At 42.1% G+C, this 23610-nt stretch overlaps 1 protein-coding gene across 1 annotated transcript in view; it reads left to right on the forward strand.

Moving 5' to 3' along the window:
* Positions 1-23610, forward strand: part of LRFN5 (leucine rich repeat and fibronectin type III domain containing 5) — a 152853-nt gene that overhangs the window by 88986 nt on the left and 40257 nt on the right. The window contains exon 2 of the mRNA XM_069950583.1: positions 3879-3984. The gene's annotated coding sequence lies outside the window, so the exon portion shown is untranslated. The remainder of the gene's footprint in view (positions 1-3878; positions 3985-23610) is intronic.

Consider the following 23610-nt stretch of genomic DNA (forward strand, 5'->3'; position numbering starts at 1 on the left):
ATAGATAGATAGACAGACAGATAGATAGATAGATAGATAGATAGATAGATAGATAGATAGATAGAAGATATGGTGTGTTTACACAGAAAGATTTATCTGACAGATTTTGGAAGCCAAAGCCAGGAATGGATTTGAAAAGAGGATAGATCTCAGGCTTTACTTTATGACCTGATCCCTGTTTATAGTCTGTTCCTGGTTTTGGCTTCAAGGATCTGTCAGATAAATCTGTCTGTGTAAACACACCAATAGATAGATAGATAGATAGATAGGAGATAGATAGATAGATAGATAGATAGATAGATAGATAGATAGGAGATAGATAGATAGATAGATAGATAGATAGGAGATAGAAAGGAAGGAGATAGATAGATAGATAGATAGATAGATAGATAGATAGATAGATAGGAGATAGATAGATAGATAGATAGATAGATAGATAGGAGATAGATAGATAGATAGATAGATAGATAGATAGATAGATAGATAGGAGATAGATAGATAGATAGATAGATAGATAGATAGATAGGAGATAGATAGATAGATAGGAGATAGATAGATAGATAGATAGATAGATAGATAGATAGATAGATAGGAGATAGATAGATAGATAGATAGATAGATAGATAGATAGATAGATAGGAGATAGATAGATAGATAGATAGATAGATAGGAGATAGATAGATAGATAGATAGATAGATAGATAGATAGATAGGAGATAGATAGATAGATAGATAGATAGATAGATAGATAGATAGGAGATAGATAGATAGATAGATAGGAGATAGATAGATAGGAGATAGATAGATAGATAGATAGATAGATAGATAGATAGGAGATAGATAGGGTAGATAGATAAGATAGAAGAAAGAAAGAAAGAAAGAAAGTACGAACAATGGAAATTGATTGGTATGAAAGAGAGGAGACGAGAATAGATGAATGGATGAAACAAAAAATAAGATGCAGCGCTCCAATATATATAAAAAAGTTTTGTTTTACTACTTGGAGTGCTTGGCGACTTTTGAGTCTAGAGAGATATAGATAGAGCTAAGGAGCATAGAAGCCCTCTCTGATGAGTATTTCCGCCCCTTGGGGTAGCTCCAGGGTGGGCAGAGTTATCAGTTGCCCCCAGGCCTCGGTGTTAGCCCCCCATCACTAGCTCTCAGGTTTGGGCACTCGCCCTCCTCCTTTGCACTTCTTGGAGGAGAAGTTGCTGATGCTGCTTAATAAACATGGCCGCAGGATTCAGGGTTCAGTGACTGATTATTTAAGAAGCAATTACTGGATATTTTCGAGCAGAGCTTTACAGATAGTCAGACTGCACTTAGCCGGCTTTGTGGACGCATCCAGCAACCACAGAGGATAAAGCAGCCGGAGTAAAGATCCTGTAATGTGATCTCAGACCAGGGCTTAGTGTGAGGATAGCAGAGCCGCCAATGTCAGGGACAAATACAAATACTATAGAAAAACACCCACATACTGGCATATATATAAATATATATCATTGGTTTCACTGTTACTGTAAAGAATATGTGATACTACAGCACCCAGCGGCTCCCAGAGGTGTTGGATGAAACATGGCGACATCTATTAAATTAGAGCTCCGAATGATTAGCCATTATCACAGAGGAAACCTATAAGCAACCATAGATTGTCCCTGCAGTGCCCCTTGCTGGTGAAATGTGGAACTACACGCCTTCTATTGATATGAATGGTGGTCCATATAATACAGGGACAGACGGTGTCCTCCAGAGCTGAAGGCGCTCTTGCCGGACAAATCAATGCGTATAGAGTATATACAGTCCATTCATATATTTATTATAACGGGATTTATATTTTGTTTCAGGTGTATGGAAAAATATAATAATAAAAATGTATTACTAAATAATAATAATATAATTATTATTAATATTATTTTATTGCTTAATATATTTATTATATATTTCTTTTTTTCATTTATCTATTATTATAAGAATGAATAATTAATATTATTAACAATAAGGCTATGTTCACACAACATCCTAAAAGGGAAAAAGGCGTCCGCTTTTTGTGTTTTAAAAGACGTCCGTTATTGCATCATTTTAGTATGCTTGACCAAAATGCATTGAAGTCTATGGAATAACGGACGTCTTTTTCACACAGTATATTGAATAACGGACATCTTTTGCCTCGGACGCCTGAAGTGCAATGTGTGAAAAAGACGTCCGTTATTCCATAGACTTCAATGCATTTTAGTCAAGCATATTAAAACGATGCAATAACGGACGCCTTTTTCCTTTTTAGGATGTTGTGTGAACATAGCCTAATAATAATAATAATAATAATAATAATAATAATAATAATAATATTGTAATAGTGTATCTATGTATTTTCATATCTATCTCCTATCTATCTATTATCTATCTATCTATCTATCTCCTATCTATCTATCTGTCTGTCTGTCTATCTATCTATCTATCTATCTATCTATCTATCTATCTATCTATCTATTATAAACATGACATATCCTTTCCTTTAGGACAGGGTAGGGCTGCTGCAGCACATAACATGTCTCTATCATTATGTTCTGTGATAGATATTCCAGGTATTTTTCGGCCGTCTTTCGGATAACATGTAAATGTGTCTTTTTATTAGAGCTGTCTGGGATGGTAGAAGGGCAGGGAGATATAATTGCTATAACCTCCATTATATCAGCGCACGCTTTCATCTATGGAGTAATGTGGATACAGATATAAAACCTTCCCAAAATGGCTGCTGATGACAGTAAATGGCTATCGTTATCAAAGGCATCGCGGAGGGAAGGAGTCCTTTGGAATTGTGCGGTTACAACTAAAATCACAAAAAAAAAAAAAAAAAAAAAAAAAAAAAAGAGAAATAAATTATACTTAAAAGTAAAAAGCTTGCATATTTTAAAATATGGTGAAAACCTCTCTCCCCCTACTCATCGTCGCCCCCTGGAGCTTCCCTGCCCTCTGATAAGGAAGCATTACTATTGTATAACTAGTAGTGTATGGCACCCCCCTTCCTGCAGCTCATCCCTAGGGTAATAGCAATGTCTTTAGGTTTTGGGGTGCCTGTATGGGTGTCTATCATATAGGATAAAAGTAGCTGGAAGAACAGAAATGGTTATAAGGCTATAAGGTGGACTGCATCTCAGTACTGCACAGACTTATATTATCACTGTACAGTAGACTGCCTCTAAGTATTACATAGATTTGCATCTTCGTATTGTAAACTGCCTCTCTATACAACACAGAATTATATTAGCTGTATACAGTAGACTGCCTCTTAGTACTAAACAGACCTTTATTACCACAATACAGTAGACTGCCTCTTTACACTACACAGACTTGTACTATCTGTATACAGTAGACTGCCTCTCTACACTACATAGACTTACAGTATATTATCTGTATACAGTAGACTGCCAATGTACACTACACAGACTTTTATTATCTGTATACAGTAGACTGCCTCTCTACTCCACACAGACTTGTATTACCTGTATACAGTAGACTGCCTCTCTACATTACTCAGACTTGTTTTATCGTACACTAAGCTACATATTCACTCAGGAAGCAGGGAGCAGAGCAGACGGCCGCGCAAAATAACTACAAAATAAATAGAAATTAGCGAGACAATAAATAACCCCAACATACACATATGCAATGTCCAATTATATCTCTATAATTTTCAGATTTTTATTATTTTATATATTATTATTTTATATTATTATTATTATTATTATTATTATTATTATTATTATTATCATCATATTATATTATTATCATATTATTATTATTATTATTATTATTATTATTATTATTATTATTATTATTATTATTATTCTAATGAATGTATTGGTTATTGTCTCCTCCAGATGACTTGCATCTCCATGTTACGCTGTTACCTGTTATCAGAGGTTTGGACAGACAAATGTATTCAGATGACCAGGTGAACACCAAAGAGATGGTTTCCTAAGCAAGGTACCTCTATTACCACAACTCTCTGCATTGTTTTGTATTTGTATTTTCTATGATTCTCTTAGACCTTAAAATAATATTGTGTTGAAAGGTGGACAATTCCTTTAAGGCTTTACTTTCCAGGAATTATATAGGTGTCCAGCCCTTACATAGGGGATAAGCAGGTCGCCGTTCCCTCCTTACTCTACCTATAAATCATTGCACAGTCCCATCTTCCTCAGCTTGGTTGCATCCAAGATCTGTATCCAGTGTCTGTCTAGAAGAGGCTGCCGCTTCTTTGTATAAGCCTCTCCTGACCTATTTCAGGGTAGTGACAAGGAGTGTGCATTATCTCCGGGAGAGGAGAATGAGCGCTGCTCTGCAGATACCAGGCGGATCCCATCTTAATTGCTCTTGGAAAAGAAGCGCAGATTTATAAGAAGCCAACGGCTCAGCCTTCATGTTGACTTTTTTTTTTTTTTTTACATAAGTTTTTTACATAAATTCCCATTACAGAAACCTAAATAAATCTAAGGGAACCTGAAATGCTATCTAATCTATAGCCACCATGTTATAGAGCAGGAAAAACTGAGCGGTTTGATATATATCTTTATGGGAAAAGATTCAGTATAACTTGTAATATGTTGAAATCCCTGACCATTCTGTGATAAGGAGTCCAGTGGGCGTGTCACCCAATAGACTGGACTCTTTAGACTGGAAACATCAGAGATTTTCATCACTAAATTACAAGTTATATTGAATCTTTTCCCTTAAAGATATATATCAATCCGTTCAGCTTCTTCTGCTCTATAACATGATGCTGATAGCTTAAAGTGTCAGTGTTGTTGTTGTTTTTTTTTTTTTTTTTGCAGAAATCAATAGTACAGGCAATTTTAAGAAACTTTGTAATTGGGTTTATTAGCTGAAAACTGTATTTTTTATCATGAAAAAGCAGTTTGAAGCTCTCCCCCCTGTCTTCATGTTTTTCTATGGAGATCAATGAATGATTATCTTTTATATTCCTGAAAATCTGATAATCCAGAAAGTGTCACTAAAGCTTGCAGTGCTTTGTGGATTTTTTTTTTTAATCAGCTGGTGTCAGAAACATATACAAATCTAATTTACTTATATTAAAAATTTTGAAATCTCCCAATACTTATCAGCTGTTGTACGTCCTGCAGGAAGTGGTGTTCTCTTTCCAGTCTGACACAGTGCTCTCTGCTGCCACCTCTTTCTATGTCAGGAACTGTCATAAGGTTTTCTATGGGGATTTGCTACTGCGCTGGACAGTTCCTGACATGGACAGAGGTGGTAGCAGTGAACACTCGGTCAGACTGGAAAGAATACACCCCTTCCTGCAGGACATACAGCAGCTGATAAGTATTGGAAGACTTTTAAAGTAAATTACAAATCTATATTACTTTGTGAAACAAGTTGATTTGAAAGATCAAGATTTTTTGCGGGACAACCCCTTAATGATGGGATCCTCAGCAATCAGTATTCCTGCTCTGCAGTGCCACCACAGGTAAAATGAAGTATTACACAGGGAAAGACTGGAAAGAATACACCACTTCCTTCTGGACATACAGCAGCTGATAAGTACTGCAAGACTTAAGACTTTTAAAAAAGAAGTCATTTACAATCTGAAAAAAGCTAATTTGAAAGAAGGAAAAAAATCTGTAGAAAAACAGTGCCACCCCATGTCCTCAGGTCGTATGCGGTATTACAACTCTGCTCAATTCACTGCAATGGAGCTGCAGTACCACACACAAACTAAAGACAAGAGTGGCACTGTTTCTGGGAGAAAGCGGCCATGTTCTTCCAATCCTGAATAACACTCAGATCTCCCCATAGATTTCCTTACACCTCTCCATTGACGTCTATGAGTTAATTGGCAAATCCGGTCATGGAACCCTTGGATATTCATCAATGTTATTCATTTCAATGTCAGAACCAGTTCAGCTCTGCTACATCTATGAATGACTTGATTATTATTAGGATCCTGTCGGAGCTTTGGCTTATGTATAACCTCTTCTTCTTCTCCGACGTTATTCACATGTGGATCTCTCTACATGGGATTTCCTGATCAGGCATCTTCTTTATTGGTAAATGTCTGCTTTCTAATATTCAGCAACAAATCTGGCTTTTAAGCTGATAGAGACAAGGATTAGCGGGAGGAAAGCACATGGCACGCAGGCTGTCAGCAACTGGGTCAACGCAGCATAAAAATCATGCAAGACCTATATTTTATCTCCCGTACAATGGACCGGCTTCCCTAAGGCGCAATGTAATGTAGAATATAGGATCGGCCGCTGCCCTTGTTACACTGGAACGGCTGGGGCAATCAAAAAGCCATGACATACATATGGCCGGATAGGGCTGACATGCCTAATGCAGAGGGGAGCCTGGGCCTCAGAGCTTAGAGCGTCATATAAAGCAATAGAACCTTATTAAGGCAACGAATAATAATAATAATAATAATAATAATAATAATAATAATAATAATAATAATAATAATTGCTCTCCAGAGTAGTCCTTAATGGGGTTATCCGGCAAAAATATTTTTCTTTCAAATGAACCAGTTTCAAAAAGTTACATAGATTTGTAATTGACTTCTATTTAAAAATCTCAAGTCTTCCCATACTTATCAGCTGCTGTATGTCCTGCAGGAAGGGGTGTATACTTTCCAATCTGACACAGTGCTCTCTGCTGCCACCTCTGTCCGTGTCAGAGCAGCAGCAAATCCCTATAGAAAAGAATACACCATTTCCTGCAGGACATACAGCAGCTGATACGCTTTGGAAGGCTTTTAGATTTTTGAATAGAAGACAATTACAAATCTGTATAACTTTCTGACTCCAGGTGATTTGAAAGGAAAACAAAAATTGTTGGAGTTTCACTTTAAACTGTGTTGCAGTCCCATGATGACTTAATAGATGCAGCTGTCAGGACAAGATGGGAGTTGTAGTTTTTCAGCAGCCAGGTAGCCACCGCTAAGGGAACACTGGGATATACATTCGTCTATAGAGGTGAATCTTAAAGGAGTTGTCCAGCAACTATCTTTTTCTTTCAAATCAACTGATATCAGAAAGTTATACAGATTTGTAATTTATTTCAATCAGTAAATCTCAAGTCTTCCTATACGTATCAGCTGCTGTATGTCCTGCAGGAAATGTTGTTTTATTTTAAGTCTGACACAGTGCTCTCTGCTGACATCTCTGGCCAAGACAGGAACTCTGTCTCGGTTTTCTATGAATCCCCATTGACAGTTCCTGTCTCGGCCAGAGATGTCAGCAGAGAGCACTGTGTCCAGACTGAAAATAAAACAACATTTCCTGCATGACATACAGCAGCTGATAAGTACAGAAAGACTTGAGATTTTTTAATAGAAGTAAATTACGAATCTATATAACTTTCTGATACCAGTCGATCTGAAATAAAAAGATCTTTGCTGGACAACCCCTTTTAGGGTGCTTCTCAGGATCCTTATGTCTCATGTTAGCACCATATGGAAAGATGCATAGTGAACAATATACCATTATGTATTGATGGCGTGCTATTAACTTTCCATGTTACTACTCATGGGCATATTTCCATATCACTTCCATGCTGAGCAGAGATTGATACGGGCCACCCAGGAACCTGTATAAGGCATGACTCCCTGCTATCCTTATAGGTAGTTATAGCTTATACAGATTCAAGGTGGCTCATACCAACCCTAGAAGATGCCTATGGACCCCTGCTTGGCCTGGGACCAAGTAAAGGAGTATTCAGTTTGGATCCACATCCCTCAACTTTTACCCAGAGTGCCCCTTTAAATGGCATCACCTGCCCCTCTCGCAGACAGTTGATGGCCTGGGTTATTTGTCATGACAAATTTTTACAAGAAAGCAATCCATTGCCATCTGCACCTTGTAAGATGCTTAGACAGAACTTGGCTTTACTTAAGTATTGACTGCAGTCCTAATCCCATCAGTCTTAAAGAGGACACCTCCAATCCATGGCAATAAGATTTGGAGATGGAAGGAGACGGCGTCATTGTAGTCCTCAGTGTAATGAGATAGCATGCCGCTCGCTTTCTTACATAAGAACGCCGCGTGATTGCCGCCAGTCACCGGCTGACTGATTCTTCATCATTGACAGGCTGATCAACACAAGATTCTCACTTAGCTACAATGAAATGTACCAGATGTTATCATCCAAACCCGCACTGTAGTTTACTATAGGAAAATATTTTTTATCACCGTCTGGTCATGTGATGGGTCCGCTTTCTGCATCGTCATTGTTCTTCCAGGAATTTTATTTGATTTTTTTTCTTATCATTTGGTGTCAGTTAGTTGTAATTTACTTTACTTTAAAAATCTCAAGTCTTCCAGTACTTATCAGCTGCTGTATGTCCTGCAGGAATTGGTGTAGTCTTTCCAGTCTGACACAGTGCTCTCTGCTGCCACCTCTGTCCGTGTCAGGAACTGTCCAGAGCAGAATCAAATCCTCATAGAAAACCTCTGCTGCTCTGTGCAATTCCTGACACGGACAAAGGTGGCAGTAGAGAGCACTGTGTCAGACCGGAGAGAATACACCACTTCCTTCAGGACATACAGCAGCTGATAAGTACTGGATGACTTGAGATTTTTAAGTGGAAGTAAATTACAAATCTATATATTTTTTTCAGTTGATTTGAAAGATTTTGTGTATGTGTGTGTGTGTGTGAGCACAGTGTCAGGAGATCACCTGCTGGAGACTAACCAGGTGATAAGTATCTTAACAGGAGAATCCCCCAAGAGTCATGTTGTCTCTGAAAGAAAGCGGCCATGTTTTTGTAGCACTGGATAACCCCTTTAATTAAAGGAATTGCCCAAAATTAAGAAAACATGGCAACTTACTTTAAGAAAAATGAATGGAGCCACTTTGTAATACCATGTGCAACCTGAGAATATGGGGTGGCGCTGTTTTGGGACAAAAGTAACAGTTCTTTAAAACTCTTTAATTCCTTTACATATTCCACATCTGATATCCTGAATAAAATAGATCAACCCTCGTAATACTGTAAAACTACTCAAAGTGATAAAATAGAGACTTCCTATTGAATAGTGTATGGGGCGCCAGCTTCTGTGAGATAAGAGAGCCATACCATTCTCATGCCCTTTGCTCGCCCCCCTATAAGCTCCATCTTGCTTCCTTTTCAATTATGTATGCATTAAAACAGTTAGCGGAATCTATCCTGGCAAATCCTTCTAATCCAGGTCTATCAGTCAGGAGCATGCATCCTAAGTGGAAGATACAGCCGGGCCAAGATTAGGGACGTCCACAGAGATACCAGACATGGGAGAGCCATAATCCTACTCTGAGATAAGGGTCAAGCTGGTCAAACCTTTAGAAAAAAGTAAATCATTGAATAGTTTCCTTCCCCTTGACCCTGATGGGGAGGGTGCGGCGGCCTTGACGGTGTCGTGATTCAACCATCACAGATTAATAGTGGAGAAGAGAGTGGAGGACCAATGTAAAGAGTGTCTCTCTATCTGGAGGACCTAGTGTGTCCAATCATTAAAGGGACATCCACTTGATTTTAATGTGTTTCTTCCATGTAATACCTCATTTCACCTGTGGCGGTGCTATAGAGAGCTGAACAATGTGGATCTTTCAAACAGGACAACAATGGGAAACCAGTAATCAGATATAGTTCTAGTTAGAGGGAATCCTGTAGCAAGTGTTTAATTTCTCTGTAGCACCTCCGCAGGTGAAATAAGGTATTAAACTACCGTCACTAAAGCCCCTATTAGCGCTCATTTGCTCCTCGTTCCCCGCTCGCTGCCGCCGCTATTACCGTGAGAGCCGCAGGGGGACTGCTCGGGTAATCGCTTGATCGTCCGGACAGCCCATAGCATATAGCAGGGGTCTAATGCCGCCGCTCCTATTCCACGGAGTGACGGCACCAGATCGCTGCTATATGAGTTGTTTGTCTTTGAACATGTTGAAAGACAAACGACTACAACAATCATTCATGGCAGGTGATCATTGTGTTCTATTACACAGGACGATTATCAGCCATAACGGCCGAATATGACCAATACTCGTTCTTTTTCTTTGAAATCCACTGGTTTCAGAAAGATTTGTAATTTACTTCTATTTAGAAATCTCCAGTCTTCCAGTACTTATCAGCTGCTGGATGTTCTGCAGGAAGTGATGTAGTCTTTCCAGTGTGACACACTGCTCTCTGCTGCCACCTCTGACCAGGACAGTAGCAAATCCCCATAGAAAACCTCTCCTGCTCTGAACAGTTCCTGACATTTACAGAGGTGGCAGCAGAAAGCAACGTGTCAGACTGGAAAAAATACACTGCAGGACATACAGCAGCTGATATGTACTGGAAGACTTAAAGGAGAAATCCAGTGAAAGCAGAAGGGGGTTGTGGGAACATAATAAACAATGTATGCTTAGCAGTCCCAGTGTCTCTATAGCGTCTCTCCCAGGTTCTGCTGCCAACTGTCATTTTCGTATGAAAACTCTTCCAGCTGCAACGTCATGTGATTGCCCGCTCAACCAATCAGTAACTGGGATGGGACACCGCCTCACCCACTGTCTGGCTTGGCTGTGGGACTGCTAAGTATACATTGTTTATTATGTTCCCGCCTGCCCCCCTCTCCCCCGCGCACTGCTGCTACTGAAATATGATGATAAAAGGGCACCCAAAATCCATAGCCCCTTTGAACAGCTGATCAATGAGAGTCTGGGAATCAAAGCCTGCAGATGTTATATTGATAACCTATCCCTATAAGAGGAGGGAGGGGAAGATTACACTGTGTACAGTATATACAGCAGCCCTGAGCTCTGTGATTGGTGAGAGTGAATCCTTGATTTACCTTTCAATGACAGTGTAGATCATGTTCACCAGGCGGACTGGTTTACAAACTGCAGGTACACAGCTCAATCCTTCTTATTCTATCCTTCACATAACACATGCTAAGCTTTGCCCTACTTTCTGTGTTCTGTCCTTACCTAGCTGTTACTAGAGACAGATTTCTCATAACAACTGGCAGTGAACAGAAGATTGCTGAGAAGTGAGACTTTAGAGCTGTATTTCAGGGGTGTCAAGTCATTTACAAATATATTGGCGGAGGGGGGGGGGGCTGTTACGATGGGGGGGGGGTCCCCTTTTTTCCCTCAAGTTACTTAGCATTCACCAAGAATAGGGCATTTTTTTTAAATCAGTTTACTAAATGGCTTTTAAGTATCCATATCAGTTGAAGTGATACTTCCATGTAAACTTTTCAGCCATCTGGTGATGAATGGATTTTTTTTTGTGTGTATTATCCCACATATCTACATTTGTTTATTACGGGTGATTGTATTAGGCTTTATCTCCTCTGCTCCAGCCGCTGATTCACTTAATCTGTAATGCTGTCAGATGAGGGATAAATGTTCTCCTAATGACCTTTCAATTCTTACAGAACTTTCAAAATGTCATTTCGGCGGATGATACGCGATATGAAATAAATATATTTTATTATTAGGGAATAAAAAAGGGCTGAGAACATTTAAGCTTCCTAGAAATCAAAAGAATAAAGAAGTAGTGGTTATTATATAGAATATATAATAGTGAAAAGTGATACTGACCATTAACCCCTTCCCGATGCAGCAATTTTTTTAATAGGACTATTTCGATTTTTTTTTATCTTCTCTTCACCTTCACGGAGGCATCTGTTTTGGCGTTTTTTCCCTATCACTACGGAAGTATGAAAGTTTTTTTTTTTACAGGACAATTTTTTTTATATTACTATTTGATGTGTCTTATAGAAACAAAGAAGGTTGTCAGCAAAAAAAAAAAAAAAAGCCCCTGTGCTCCATCTAGTCCGACCTTCTTATTATGTTAGGAGAAATATATATATTTATCTCAGGCAGGTTTACATTCAGTTATTGTAGATTTACCAACCACATCTGCTGGAAGTTTATTCCAAGTATCCAGTGGCGCCGCAATGATGAGGCGACCTGAGTCGTCTGCCTCAGGCGGCGCCACCAGCTGTCTTCATGGGGGCGGCATTCAGTGGCAGATTATAATATGAGCGGTTCGGGCGGCCGCCCACATTATAATCCGCCACTGATCGTACCATGTACTGGAGCCCCCCGCGCCCGGACAGCATCTGTAATTAGATGCTGGGAGCGGGGGAGACTGTATTCATAAGCGCCGCGCTGTAATGAATCAGCCGTGCAGTGCTGTTACTACAGCACGGCGCTTATGAATACAGTCTCCCCCGCTCCCAGCATCTAATTACAGTACATGCATTCCAGAACATGCTCCAGTACATGCATTCCACGTGGGAATGCAGCCTTAGTCCCCCGGCTGATGTGCGGCTGCCAGGGGTGTCCCGTCCTGTCCCCGGCAGCATGCGCATCAGAGAGCTCCCCATGCGCCGGAAGTCACAGCCACAGGCGCACGGGGAGCTCTCTGATGCGCGCGCTGCTGGGGACAGGACGGGACACCCCGGGCAGCCGCACATCAGCCGGGACCAGACCAGAGAGGCTCGACGAGGGAACTGAGGGCAGGTGAGTTATGTGCTGTTTTTGTTTTATCTGGGGAGGGGGGGGGGGGACCATCTATAAGGGAGGGGTGAGAGGGAAGAGGGGGACCATCTATAAGGGGGGGGGGGAAGGGGACCATCTATAAGGGAGGGAGGAAAGAGGGGGAAGATCTATAAGGGGGGGACCATCTATAAGGGAGGGGGGAGAGGAAAGAGGGGACCATCTATAAGGGGGGAAGAGGGGGACCATCTCCTAAAAGATTAGCACCCTCCTCTCCTGACATCCTCTGTGCTGCTGTGACCTCTCCTAAAAGATCAGCACCCTCCTCTCCTGGCATCCTCTGTGCTGCTGGGACCTCTCCTATAGGATTAGCACCCTCCTCTCCTGGCATCCTCTGTGCTGCTGGGACCTCTCCTATAGGATTAGCCCCCTCCTCTCCTGACATCAATGCTTGATGCTTGAGAAAGGGGGTGGACCCCGAAACGTAGCAGCACGCTCAGTCGTCATACCGTCTGAAGAGAGTGAGAGTCTCAGAGGAGGAATGGAGCCGGCCAGGAACGTGGCGTGAACATCTGAAACTCCTGAATCCTGCGCACTGTGGTGATGTGTTATGTTACATTTTTGTACAAGAAGTTATTTTATATTGCATAAGAAAAAAGAAAAAAAGTTAAATAAGAAAAAAATTCTGAAGACTAAAGTGTCCTGATCATTCTATTTTTTGTATATATAAAGGTCTCCATCATGTCCTCCTTTCCCTTCTTCCTCCTGTAACATATATAAAGGTTCCCATCATGTCCCTCTTTCCCTTCTTCCCTCATGTAACATATATAAAGGTTCCCATCATGTCCCTCTTTCCCTTCTTCCCTCATGTAACATATATAAAGGTTTCCATCATGTCCTCCCTTTTACCTTCTTCCCTCCTGTAACATATATAAAGGTTTCCATCATGTCCTCCCTTTTACCTTCTTCCCTCCTGTAACATATATAAAGTTTTCCATCATGTCCTCCCTTTTACCTTCTTCCCTCCTGTAACATATATAAAGGTTCCCATCATGTCCCCTCTTTCCCTTCTTCCTCCTGTAACATATATAAAGGTTCCCATCATGTCCCTCTTTCCCTTCTTCCCTCCTGTAACATATATAAAGGTTCCCATCATGTCCCCTCTTTCCCTTCTTCCTCCTGTAACATATATAAAGGTTCCCATCATGTCCCTTTTACCCTCTTCCCTCCTGTAACATATATAAAGGTTTCCATCATGTCCCTCTTTCCCTTCTTCCCTCCTGTAACATATATAAAGGTTTCCATCATGTTCTCCCTTTCCCTTCTTCCTCCTGCAACATATATAAAGGTTCCCATCATGTCCCCTCTTTCCCTTCTTCCCTCCTGTAACACTTATAAAGGTTTCCATCATGTCCCCTTTTCCCTTCTTCCTCCTGTAACATATATAAAGGTTTCCATTTCTGTCATGCCTCCCCCCTTACCCTTCTTCCTCCAGTAACACATATAAAGGTTTCCATCATGACCCCTTTTCCCTTCTTCCTCCTGTAACATATATAAAGGTTTCCATCTCTGTCATGCCTCCCCCCTTACCCTTCTTCCTCCAGTAACACATATAAAGGTTTCCATCATGCCCCCTTTTCCTTCTTTCTCCTGCAACATATATAAAAGTTTCTATTTTATTGAAGAATTCCAATCAGTTTATAAAAGGAATTGGCATGACACATAAAGCCCCCCCCTCTAGACATTGTGACCCCCCCCCCCCCCCCCCTCACTTCCCCCCAACATCGTCCCTATAGGAATCAATGGCATCATGTATCCTCTGCCTAGAACGTCTTGTATAATACCAGTCTGGATTCTTGGATGATTTCCCCTTTAATAAAAATGCAGGGAAGCATATGGGAGTTTGTCCTTCTGAACAGGAGTCTTAGTTATTTACATATTTGCATTTATTGTTACAATTGGCAACAAACAAGCGACTTGGAAGACGGTGGATTTGGCAACATCGAGCTGTAAACTTATGAACAAAACATATTCTCATATATGAGGAAGCTCTGGAATCACCCGGCGGAAAGAGCTTAGAAAACTAAATAGCCGCAGTGGTGGCAGACCTACCGGCATGGCGCCTCCATGGGTGGTGCGGAGTCTGCAGGAAAGGGGAACGTTGTGGAGCTGTAAATACCGAGGCAGGTGCTTCATGGGTATTACTGAGGAAAGCAGCTGTGGATTATGGTATTTGCCAATAGGTTTCAATGTGTTTGCATTGTTATGGTTGGTGTGGGGTATTTTTATCCTCATCTGCCATGCTGCCTGTAGGTGGCGCCCTTTACATAGGAGCTGTGACAGCTGTGGAAGAGCCCCCATTCTTTCTTTATAGGCAGAGTGCCAAGTAACAAGAGCGAAGCTGTGCCAGACTAAGGGAACCTGTGAGAAGCTACTGGAGAACACTCTGCAGATTAATGTCTAGAATGGATTGCCAAGGGGGAAGATCTGGTTTGAGACTTCTGCTTCCTGGGTTGCAGCCATGTAAGGGAGTATAGAGCTACGACCATGTCCCTTCAGCATAACATTACAATCACCCACATCAGCTAGAAGCCAAGTAGGATAGGAGACATCTCATAAGGAAGACCCGCATAGGACATACCCCAGATGGGATAGGAGACATCTCATAAGGAAGACCCGCATAGGACATACCCCAGATGGGATAGGAGACATCTCATAAGGAAGACCCGCATAGGACATACCCCAGATGGGATAGGAGACATCTCATAAGGAAGACCCGCATAGGACATACCCCAGATGGGATAGGAGACATCTCATAAGGAAGACCCGCATAGGACATACCCCAGATGGGATAGGAGACATCTCATAAGGAAGACCCGCATAGGACATACCCCAGATGGGATAGGAGACATCTCATAAGGATGACCTACATAGGACATACCCCAGATGGGATAGGAGACATCTGATAATGATGTCCCACAAAGGACATACTCTCGGGTGGGATAGGAGACCCGCATAGGACATACCCCAGGTGGGATAGGAGACATCTCATAAGGATGACCCACATAGCACATACCCTGAGGTGGGATTGGAGACCCGCATAGGGCATTACCCACATGGGGTGGGAGACATCTCATGAGGATGAGCCAGATAGGAGATACTCTCAGGTATGATAGGAGACATCTCATAAGGATGACCCGCATAGGACATACCCCCAGGTGGGATAGGAGACATCTTATATAGATGACCTACATAGAACATACCCCCAGGTGGGATAGGAGACATCTTTTATAGATGACCTACATAGAATATATCCTCCGGTGGGATAGGAGACATCTCATAAGGATGACACACATAGGACATATCCCTAGGTTGGATAGGGGAGAGGAGACTTCATATAGCGATGACCCACATCCGCCACCCTCCAGGTTGGATAGAAGACATCACATAGGGATACATTAATGTGCAAAAAGGTCAGCGATCTTCGTACCAGAGCTATCCCTTTGCTGGGTTCTTTCTTGGAGGGATATTCCACTAGTCCCATGTTTTAAAGGCCCGATTCCACCAACAGATCTGACGACAGATTATCTGCCAAAGATTTGAAGCCAAACCCAGGAGTGGATTTAAAAAGAGGAGAAATCCAGTCTTTCCTTTATGACCTGTTCTCTGCTTATAGTCTGTTCCTGAGTTTGGCTTCAAATCTTTGGCAGATAATCTGTCGTCAGATCTGTTGGTGGAATACGGCCTTAAGACTCTCAACTGAGGCTCCACAGGCCTTTTTGAATAATCATGTGTCCCAGGGGGCAATGCACCTAGGATTTCACTGTATGGAGCTCTTTAACCAGCAGCTGGCAGTGTACTCTTTGGCTGGTCTCCCTGAGATCAGTGATCTGTTTGCCATGACATAAGGATGACCTACATCAGCCATAGCCCCAGGTTGGATAGTAGAGGGGAGACATCACATAGCGATGACCTACATCAGCCATAACACCAGGTTAGATGGGGAGACATCACATAAGGATGACCTACATTAGCCATAGCCTCAGCTGGGATAGGAGACACCTCGTAAGGATGGCCCACTTCAGCCATAAACCCAGGTTGGATAGTGAAGAAGAGGCATCACATAGGGATTACCCACATCAGCCATAGCCCCAGGTTGGATAGGAGAGGGGAGACATTACATAGGGATTACCCACATCAGCCATAGCCCCAGGTTGGATAGTGAAGCAGAGGCATCACATAGGGATTACCCACATCAGCCATAGCCCCAGGTTGGATAGGAGAGGGGAGACATTACATAGGGATTACCCACATCAGCCATAGCCCCAGGTTGGATAGTGAAGCAGAGGCATCACATAGGGATTACCCACATCAGCCATAGCCCCAGGTTGGATAGGAGAGGGGAGACATTACATAGGGATTACCCACATCAGCCATAGCCCCAGGTTGGATAGGGGAGACATCACATAGGGATTACCCACATCAGCCATAGCCCCAGGTTGGATAGGAGAGGGGAGACATTACATAGGGATTACCCACATCAGCCATAGCCCCAGGTTGGATAGTGAAGAAGAGGCATCACATAGGGATTACCCACATCAGCCATAGCCCCAGGTTGGATAGGAGAGGGGAGACATTACATAGGGATTACCCACATCAGCCATAGCCCCAGGTTGGATAGGGGAGACATTACATAGGGATTACCCACATCAGCCATAGCCCCAGGTTGGATAGGGGAGGGGAGACATTACATAGGGATTACCCACATCAGCCATAGCCCCAGGTTGGATAGGGGAGACATTACATAGGGATTACCCACATCAGCCATAGCCCCAGGTTGGATAGGAGAGGGGAGACATTACATAGGGATTACCCACATCAGCCATAGCCCCAGGTTGGATAGTGAAGCAGAGGCATCACATAGGGATTACCCACATCAGCCATAGCCCCAGGTTGGATAGGAGAGGGGAGACATTACATAGGGATTACCCACATCAGCCATAGCCCCAGGTTGGATAGGAGAGGGGAGACATTACATAGGGATTACCCACATCAGCCATAGCCCCAGGTTGGATAGTGAAGCAGAGGCATCACATAGGGATTACCCACATCAGCCATAGCCCCAGGTTGGATAGGAGAGGGGAGACATTACATAGGGATTACCCACATCAGCCATAGCCCCAGGTTGGATAGGGGAGACATTACATAGGGATTACCCACATCAGCCATAGCCCCAGGTTGGATAGGGGAGGGGAGACATTACATAGGGATTACCCACATCAGCCATAGCCCCAGGTTGGATAGGGGAGACATCACATAGGGATTACCCACATCAGCCATAGCCCCAGGTTGGATAGGAGAGGGGAGACATTACATAGGGATTACCCACATCAGCCATAGCCCCAGGTTGGATAGGAGAGGGGAGACATTACATAGGGATTACCCACATCAGCCATAGCCCCAGGTTGGATAGGGGAGACAAACAACCTTTTGTATTTCCAGCCTTTCTTAGCATAAGATAGAGGGTGACTCTTGGGTTCATCTCCCCCACTGCCTATAGATTTAACTGGCGGGGTTGGGACAAGGGCCCTGAATTCTGGTGCCACTCAGCCTTGTTAGTGCATGATGGGAGTTGTAGTTTTGCAATATCTGCAGTATTACAGATTGGACACTCACCCAAATTATATTGCTTTGTGATACTGAGTAAGGGGTCCAGGAGCTGTGTTAGCACTTCATGTCAGGGGCTTCACCTCTCTCCTGTTTGGGGGTACAGCTGCCCCTCAGGATCTGCAGAATGGCCCATAATGGTTAGTAATCCTACATGATAAAGCTGTGGGGATTCCTGCTTCTACTTGGACTCACACCAGTTATCCATGACGCTCAATTCACTTGGAAAATCAATGACCTGCTCAATAACCTTTGAATTGAACCTGTTTTGCGCTCAGTCATCTTCATGGTTGGATGAAGATTGTAGAAGTGCTGAACTATGATCGACTCCATCTGGGACCGGCTGGTAGATGTTACATATAGGAGAATGGAAGCCATAGTCCTGTCCGCATGTAGTTATGTAGTGCCCCAAAATCCAGGGAGTCCCCCCCCCCCCCCAAAAGCCTGACATGTGACATATTCGAGAGTAGTAATGTATAGCAGGCAAGGTCAGGAACCCTATAAGCATAAGGAAGAACAAGGCTCATCATTCCCCATACAGGACTCATAGAAACATTGTACCCAGCTCATCATCCCCCATACAAGACTGATAGTAACATAGTAGAATAGTAAACACAATGCATAGAGTTGTATTTCATTGACTGGGTGGAGGAGCCTCCTGCCAGCACAGCCTGTAAGGTGATAATAGGGTATTATCTGGGTATTAGACAGTCTATAGGATTTCTGGGCTTCTTGTGTAACTGGATGTTGTTATGTCTCCTACGCATGTGTGTAATGCACTATTCAAGGTTCACACTGTATAAATTCAGTTCTATTGAAGGTGATGACCAAGGTGACTTTGGCCCATGGTACCCCAGCAGGTGAACAACAAAGGACCCCAAGACAGAAAGCCCCATGCTGTGGGGTGACCCTGCCTGCAATAGTTGCCTGGAGAGTCAGACTTGGATACAGTTACTGCAGGTTAATGAAGGTTAATAGCAGCGTCTGCCATGTGGCCCTGGCCTGACGTCCATACCAGGTCCTAGCTGCTGATATAACCCTGGCCTCAGAGCAAGGATCAGCAACCAATGGCTCCCCAGCTGTCAGGAAACCATGATAGTCAGGAATGATAGGAGTTGTAGTATTACAGCCGGAGAGCCACAGGCTGCAGACCAATAGCATAGCCAATAGCATACATCCAAATTATAGATAAATCTATAGAATTATCCGAATAGCTATAATACCAACCCAGTCTATAGACTATAAACAGAGATAAAGTCATAAAGGAAAGCCTGAGATTTCTCATCTCCTATCTATCTATCTATCTATCTATCTATCTATCTATCTATCTATCATCTATCTATCTCCTATCTATCTATCTATCTATCTATCTATCATCTATCTATCTCCTATCTATCTATCTATCTATCTATCTATCTATCTATCTCCTATCTATCTATCTATCTATCTATCTATCTATCTATCTATCTATCTATCATCTATCTATCTCCTATCTATCTATCTATCTATCTATCTATCTATCTCCTATCTATCTATCTATCTATCTATCTTACCTATCTCTCGCTATCTATCTATCTATCTATTTATCTATCTATCAATCTATCTATCCATCTCCTATCTATCTATCTATCTATCTATCTATCTATCTATCTATCTCCTATCTATCTATCTATCTATCTATCTATCTATCTATCTATCTCCTATCTATCTATCTATCTATCTATCTATCGTATCTATCTATCTATCTATCTATCTATCTATCTATCTATCTATCTCCTATCTATCTATCTATCTATCTATCTATCTATCTATCTATCATCTATCTATCTATCTCCTATCTATCTATCTATCTATCTATCTATCTATCTATCTATCTATCTATCTATCTATCTATCATCATCTATCTATCATCTATCTATCTATCTATCTATCTATCTATCTATCTATCTATCTCCTATCTATCTATCTATCTATCTATCTTACCTATCTCTCGCTATCTATCTATCTATCTATCTATCAATCTATCTATCTATCTGTTATCTATCTCCTATCTATCTATCTATCTATCTATCTATCTATCTATCTATCTATCCTATCTATCATCTATCTATCTATCTATCTCCTATCTATCTATCTATCTATCTATCTTACCTATCTCTCGCTATCTATCTATCTATCTATCTATCTATCTATCTATCTATCAATCTATCTATCTCCTATCTATCTATCTATCTATCTATCTATCTATCTATCGTATCTATCTATCTATCTTACCTATCTCTCGCTATCTATCTATCTATCTATCTATCTATCTATCTATCTATTAATCTATCTATCAATCTATCTATCTCCTATCTATCTATCCATCTATCTATCTATCTATCTATCCATCTATCTATCTATCTCCTCTCTATCTCTCTCTCTCTCTCTCTCTCTCTCTCTATCTATCTATTAATCTATCTATCAATCTATCTATCTCCTATCTATCTATCTATCTATCTATCTATCTATCTATCTATCTATCTATCTATCTATCCATTATCTATCTCTTATCTATCTATCTATCTATCTCCTATCTATATATCTATCTCCTATCTATCTATCTCCTATCTATCTATCTATCTATCTATCTATCTATCTATCTATCTATCTATCTATCCCCCTTCTAGAGGAAATGTACCTACAAAATCCAGTGTTGTCCAATAGATTGTTGTTGTGCCCAGAGACTGTGCGCCCAGCTTGATTTGATAAGAGGTTGTGTGTGGTATAAGAAATTGAATGGAACTGAGCTTCACTACCACAAAGAAACTGAGAGCAAGGGTGGCACTTTTTTTTTAAGCAGGCAGCTACTGTATGTTTCTTTTTAATTCTAGAAAGAAAACAATTCTTTTAAATCATTGACAAACTTGCTTTACTTGGTGATTTGGAATAAGAAGTAGGTGTGCATGTTTGTATACAGGCCGGGCAGGGGGACGCATTTAGAATAATAGAGATGTGTTGTCACCCAATACTTCTATAGACTGTTCCTAGACCACAGGCCAGGCACATTTTATTAAAGACACAGAAAGCAAGAAGAGACAGCAGCTGCCTCTGATTCTAGGTGAGAATTCCCATGGACGGCGCCTTGGCAGCGCAGTGACCCACTCCGCTCTGCTACAGCTGGACGGATGATACAATGCAGTGTAGGTTGTCACTACTGATCGCTCCTCTCCTGCTCCATCTGCCTCGGTCTTCAGCTCTGTAACGTGTCTCCAGGCGGTTTAGGCCTCACTTAGGTTGGCATATGGGCGCCCGGGCCTTCCAGGTACACACGCTGAGATACATGACGCCTCTGTATAGTTTGCAGCAACCTTTGGCATTTCATGATGCCGCACACTGGGGCTATTTATTCAGTGGCAGCTTGAGACCCTCAGGATCCTTATACGTTACATGCAATATTCAACAGGCGCCGACAAGATCCACCTTACTAATGCACAACGTGTTTCAAGACTGCGGCATCGTCTTATGGTGAATTCCTCAGAGCCAATTCATATAATACGAATATCAAATTTCCAAGGGGTTTTCCAGAATTATTACATACATGGTCACCCACGCCAATCAGTAATATTGACATTGACTTCAATGAATGAGGTCAGAAGCAAATGGCGCCATTCATTGTGTAGTGGTGGGTCTGGGTTACTGCAGCTCAACTCCTATTGAAGTGACTGGGAGCTGTCTGCATCCGGTGCCACCACTACACAATGAATGGAGCCAACTGATTCTGATCTATTTTTATTTTTATTATTTTTATTTCTTTTAAATCAACTGGTGTCAGAAACTTATAAAGATTTTTAATTTACATCTATTAATAAATCTCCAGTCTTGCAGTACTTATCAGCTGCTGTATGCCCTGCAGGAAGAGGTGTGTTATTCCCAGTCTGACACAGTGCTCTCTGCTGCCACCTCTGTCCATGTCAGGAACTGTCCAGAGCAATAGCAAATCCCCATAGAAAACCTCTGCTGCTCTGGACAGTTCCTGTCTTTAGAAGATGCAATGTGAAATTCACTTGATGGGTATGCTAGGGTGTAGTGTTGTAGCACCACAGCCTGATCAGGTTGAGTAGTGCAAGTGTGATGTATGATGAGTGTGCTCTAAGGTCTACACAATTCTGCCATTATACCTTATTAATACTAAAGTACAGCGGTGATGCCTACACATTCTAAGCCCCACTTATGATATGACTAAGAACTGCTGAGCTCCGGATGTGCGTCTCTGCCGTGCACTTCAGATGACAAACACTCAGTTACCTATAATCCCGGCTGATCTCCCTCGTGCACCTGAACACTCAGCTTGGCTGAGCATGCATGTGTACTGATAGGAGGAGAGGGGCCGGTGAGCTGCTGTCACACTCCTCTGGAGATTGTGGGCCCTTGGGAGACAGAGCCTCAGTGGGCCCTCATCCATCCATCTACTATGCACCATCACTTGAAACACCACTAACATACACAAACACACACTTACTGGCACATATACTACTGACTGACACACCCAGACACTTACTGACTGACACACACACACTCACATACATATCAGGCTGCTCTCCACACTGTAAGGTTAAGGACCTGCGGGTCATGTGATCAGGTCCTTCATCTCTCTCTCTCTCTGCAGGATTCTGACAGGTCCTTCTTTGCCTTCTACAATTGAGGTGTACAGGAGTGAGATTGATTCCACTGTTTGGTGGATGTTATCAGTGGTATGATACAGCTCAGCCAGAGGTGTTAGTGTCGTGTAGCCAGTGCTAGTCCGGCACACAGGTGTGATGTTGTTACCTGCTTTGTGTTGTGGCTGGCTGTATTCCCCAGAAATGGTCGGTGACCTGCCAGGTTTTGATGGATCCCTTGTCATGGTAGTCCCGAGTGGCAATTGACGCACCTGGACTATCGGTACCGCCACCCACAGAAAGTGGAAAAATAACCCAACGTGTGGCTAGTGTGTATGGGTGCTGGTGCTGAAGAAAGGATGACTTAGTCCCAGTGATATAATAATACAACAGCTTTACTGTGCAGTCCCTTAGTAGTACAGAACACTTTGGTAGCAAATAGATAAATCTTTACACGGGCTGTAGTGCTTGATCTTGTTTGTGCTGAAGAGATGCTTGAAAGAGTAGAGTAGAGATAGTTGTAGCGGTGATTGAAGAGTTTAAAGTAGAGTGGAGCACCGTAGAGGAGAAGAGTTTGTCAAGGGAGTCCCAACCTAATGTAGAACTCTACTCTGCCAGAACTTGAGAGAATTTTTTAGAGTAAGCGATACTTGTACCCGTGTATAGACTACAGTCTGACCACCTTCTGCCCTACAGTGTCAAGCTACTCGTCCTAATAGGGTAAAACAAGCCCCAGCTGTGGTTATTTGGGTGAAGTTAAGCTTCCGAGTTTTCCTGGTTACCTGCACTGCGAGATAGGATATGTAGACCCTCTGATAGCTTTGTC

This window comes from Dendropsophus ebraccatus, chromosome 13 (genome assembly GCF_027789765.1).
Source record: "Dendropsophus ebraccatus isolate aDenEbr1 chromosome 13, aDenEbr1.pat, whole genome shotgun sequence".
In the NCBI taxonomy this organism is placed as follows: Eukaryota; Metazoa; Chordata; class Amphibia; order Anura; family Hylidae; genus Dendropsophus; species Dendropsophus ebraccatus.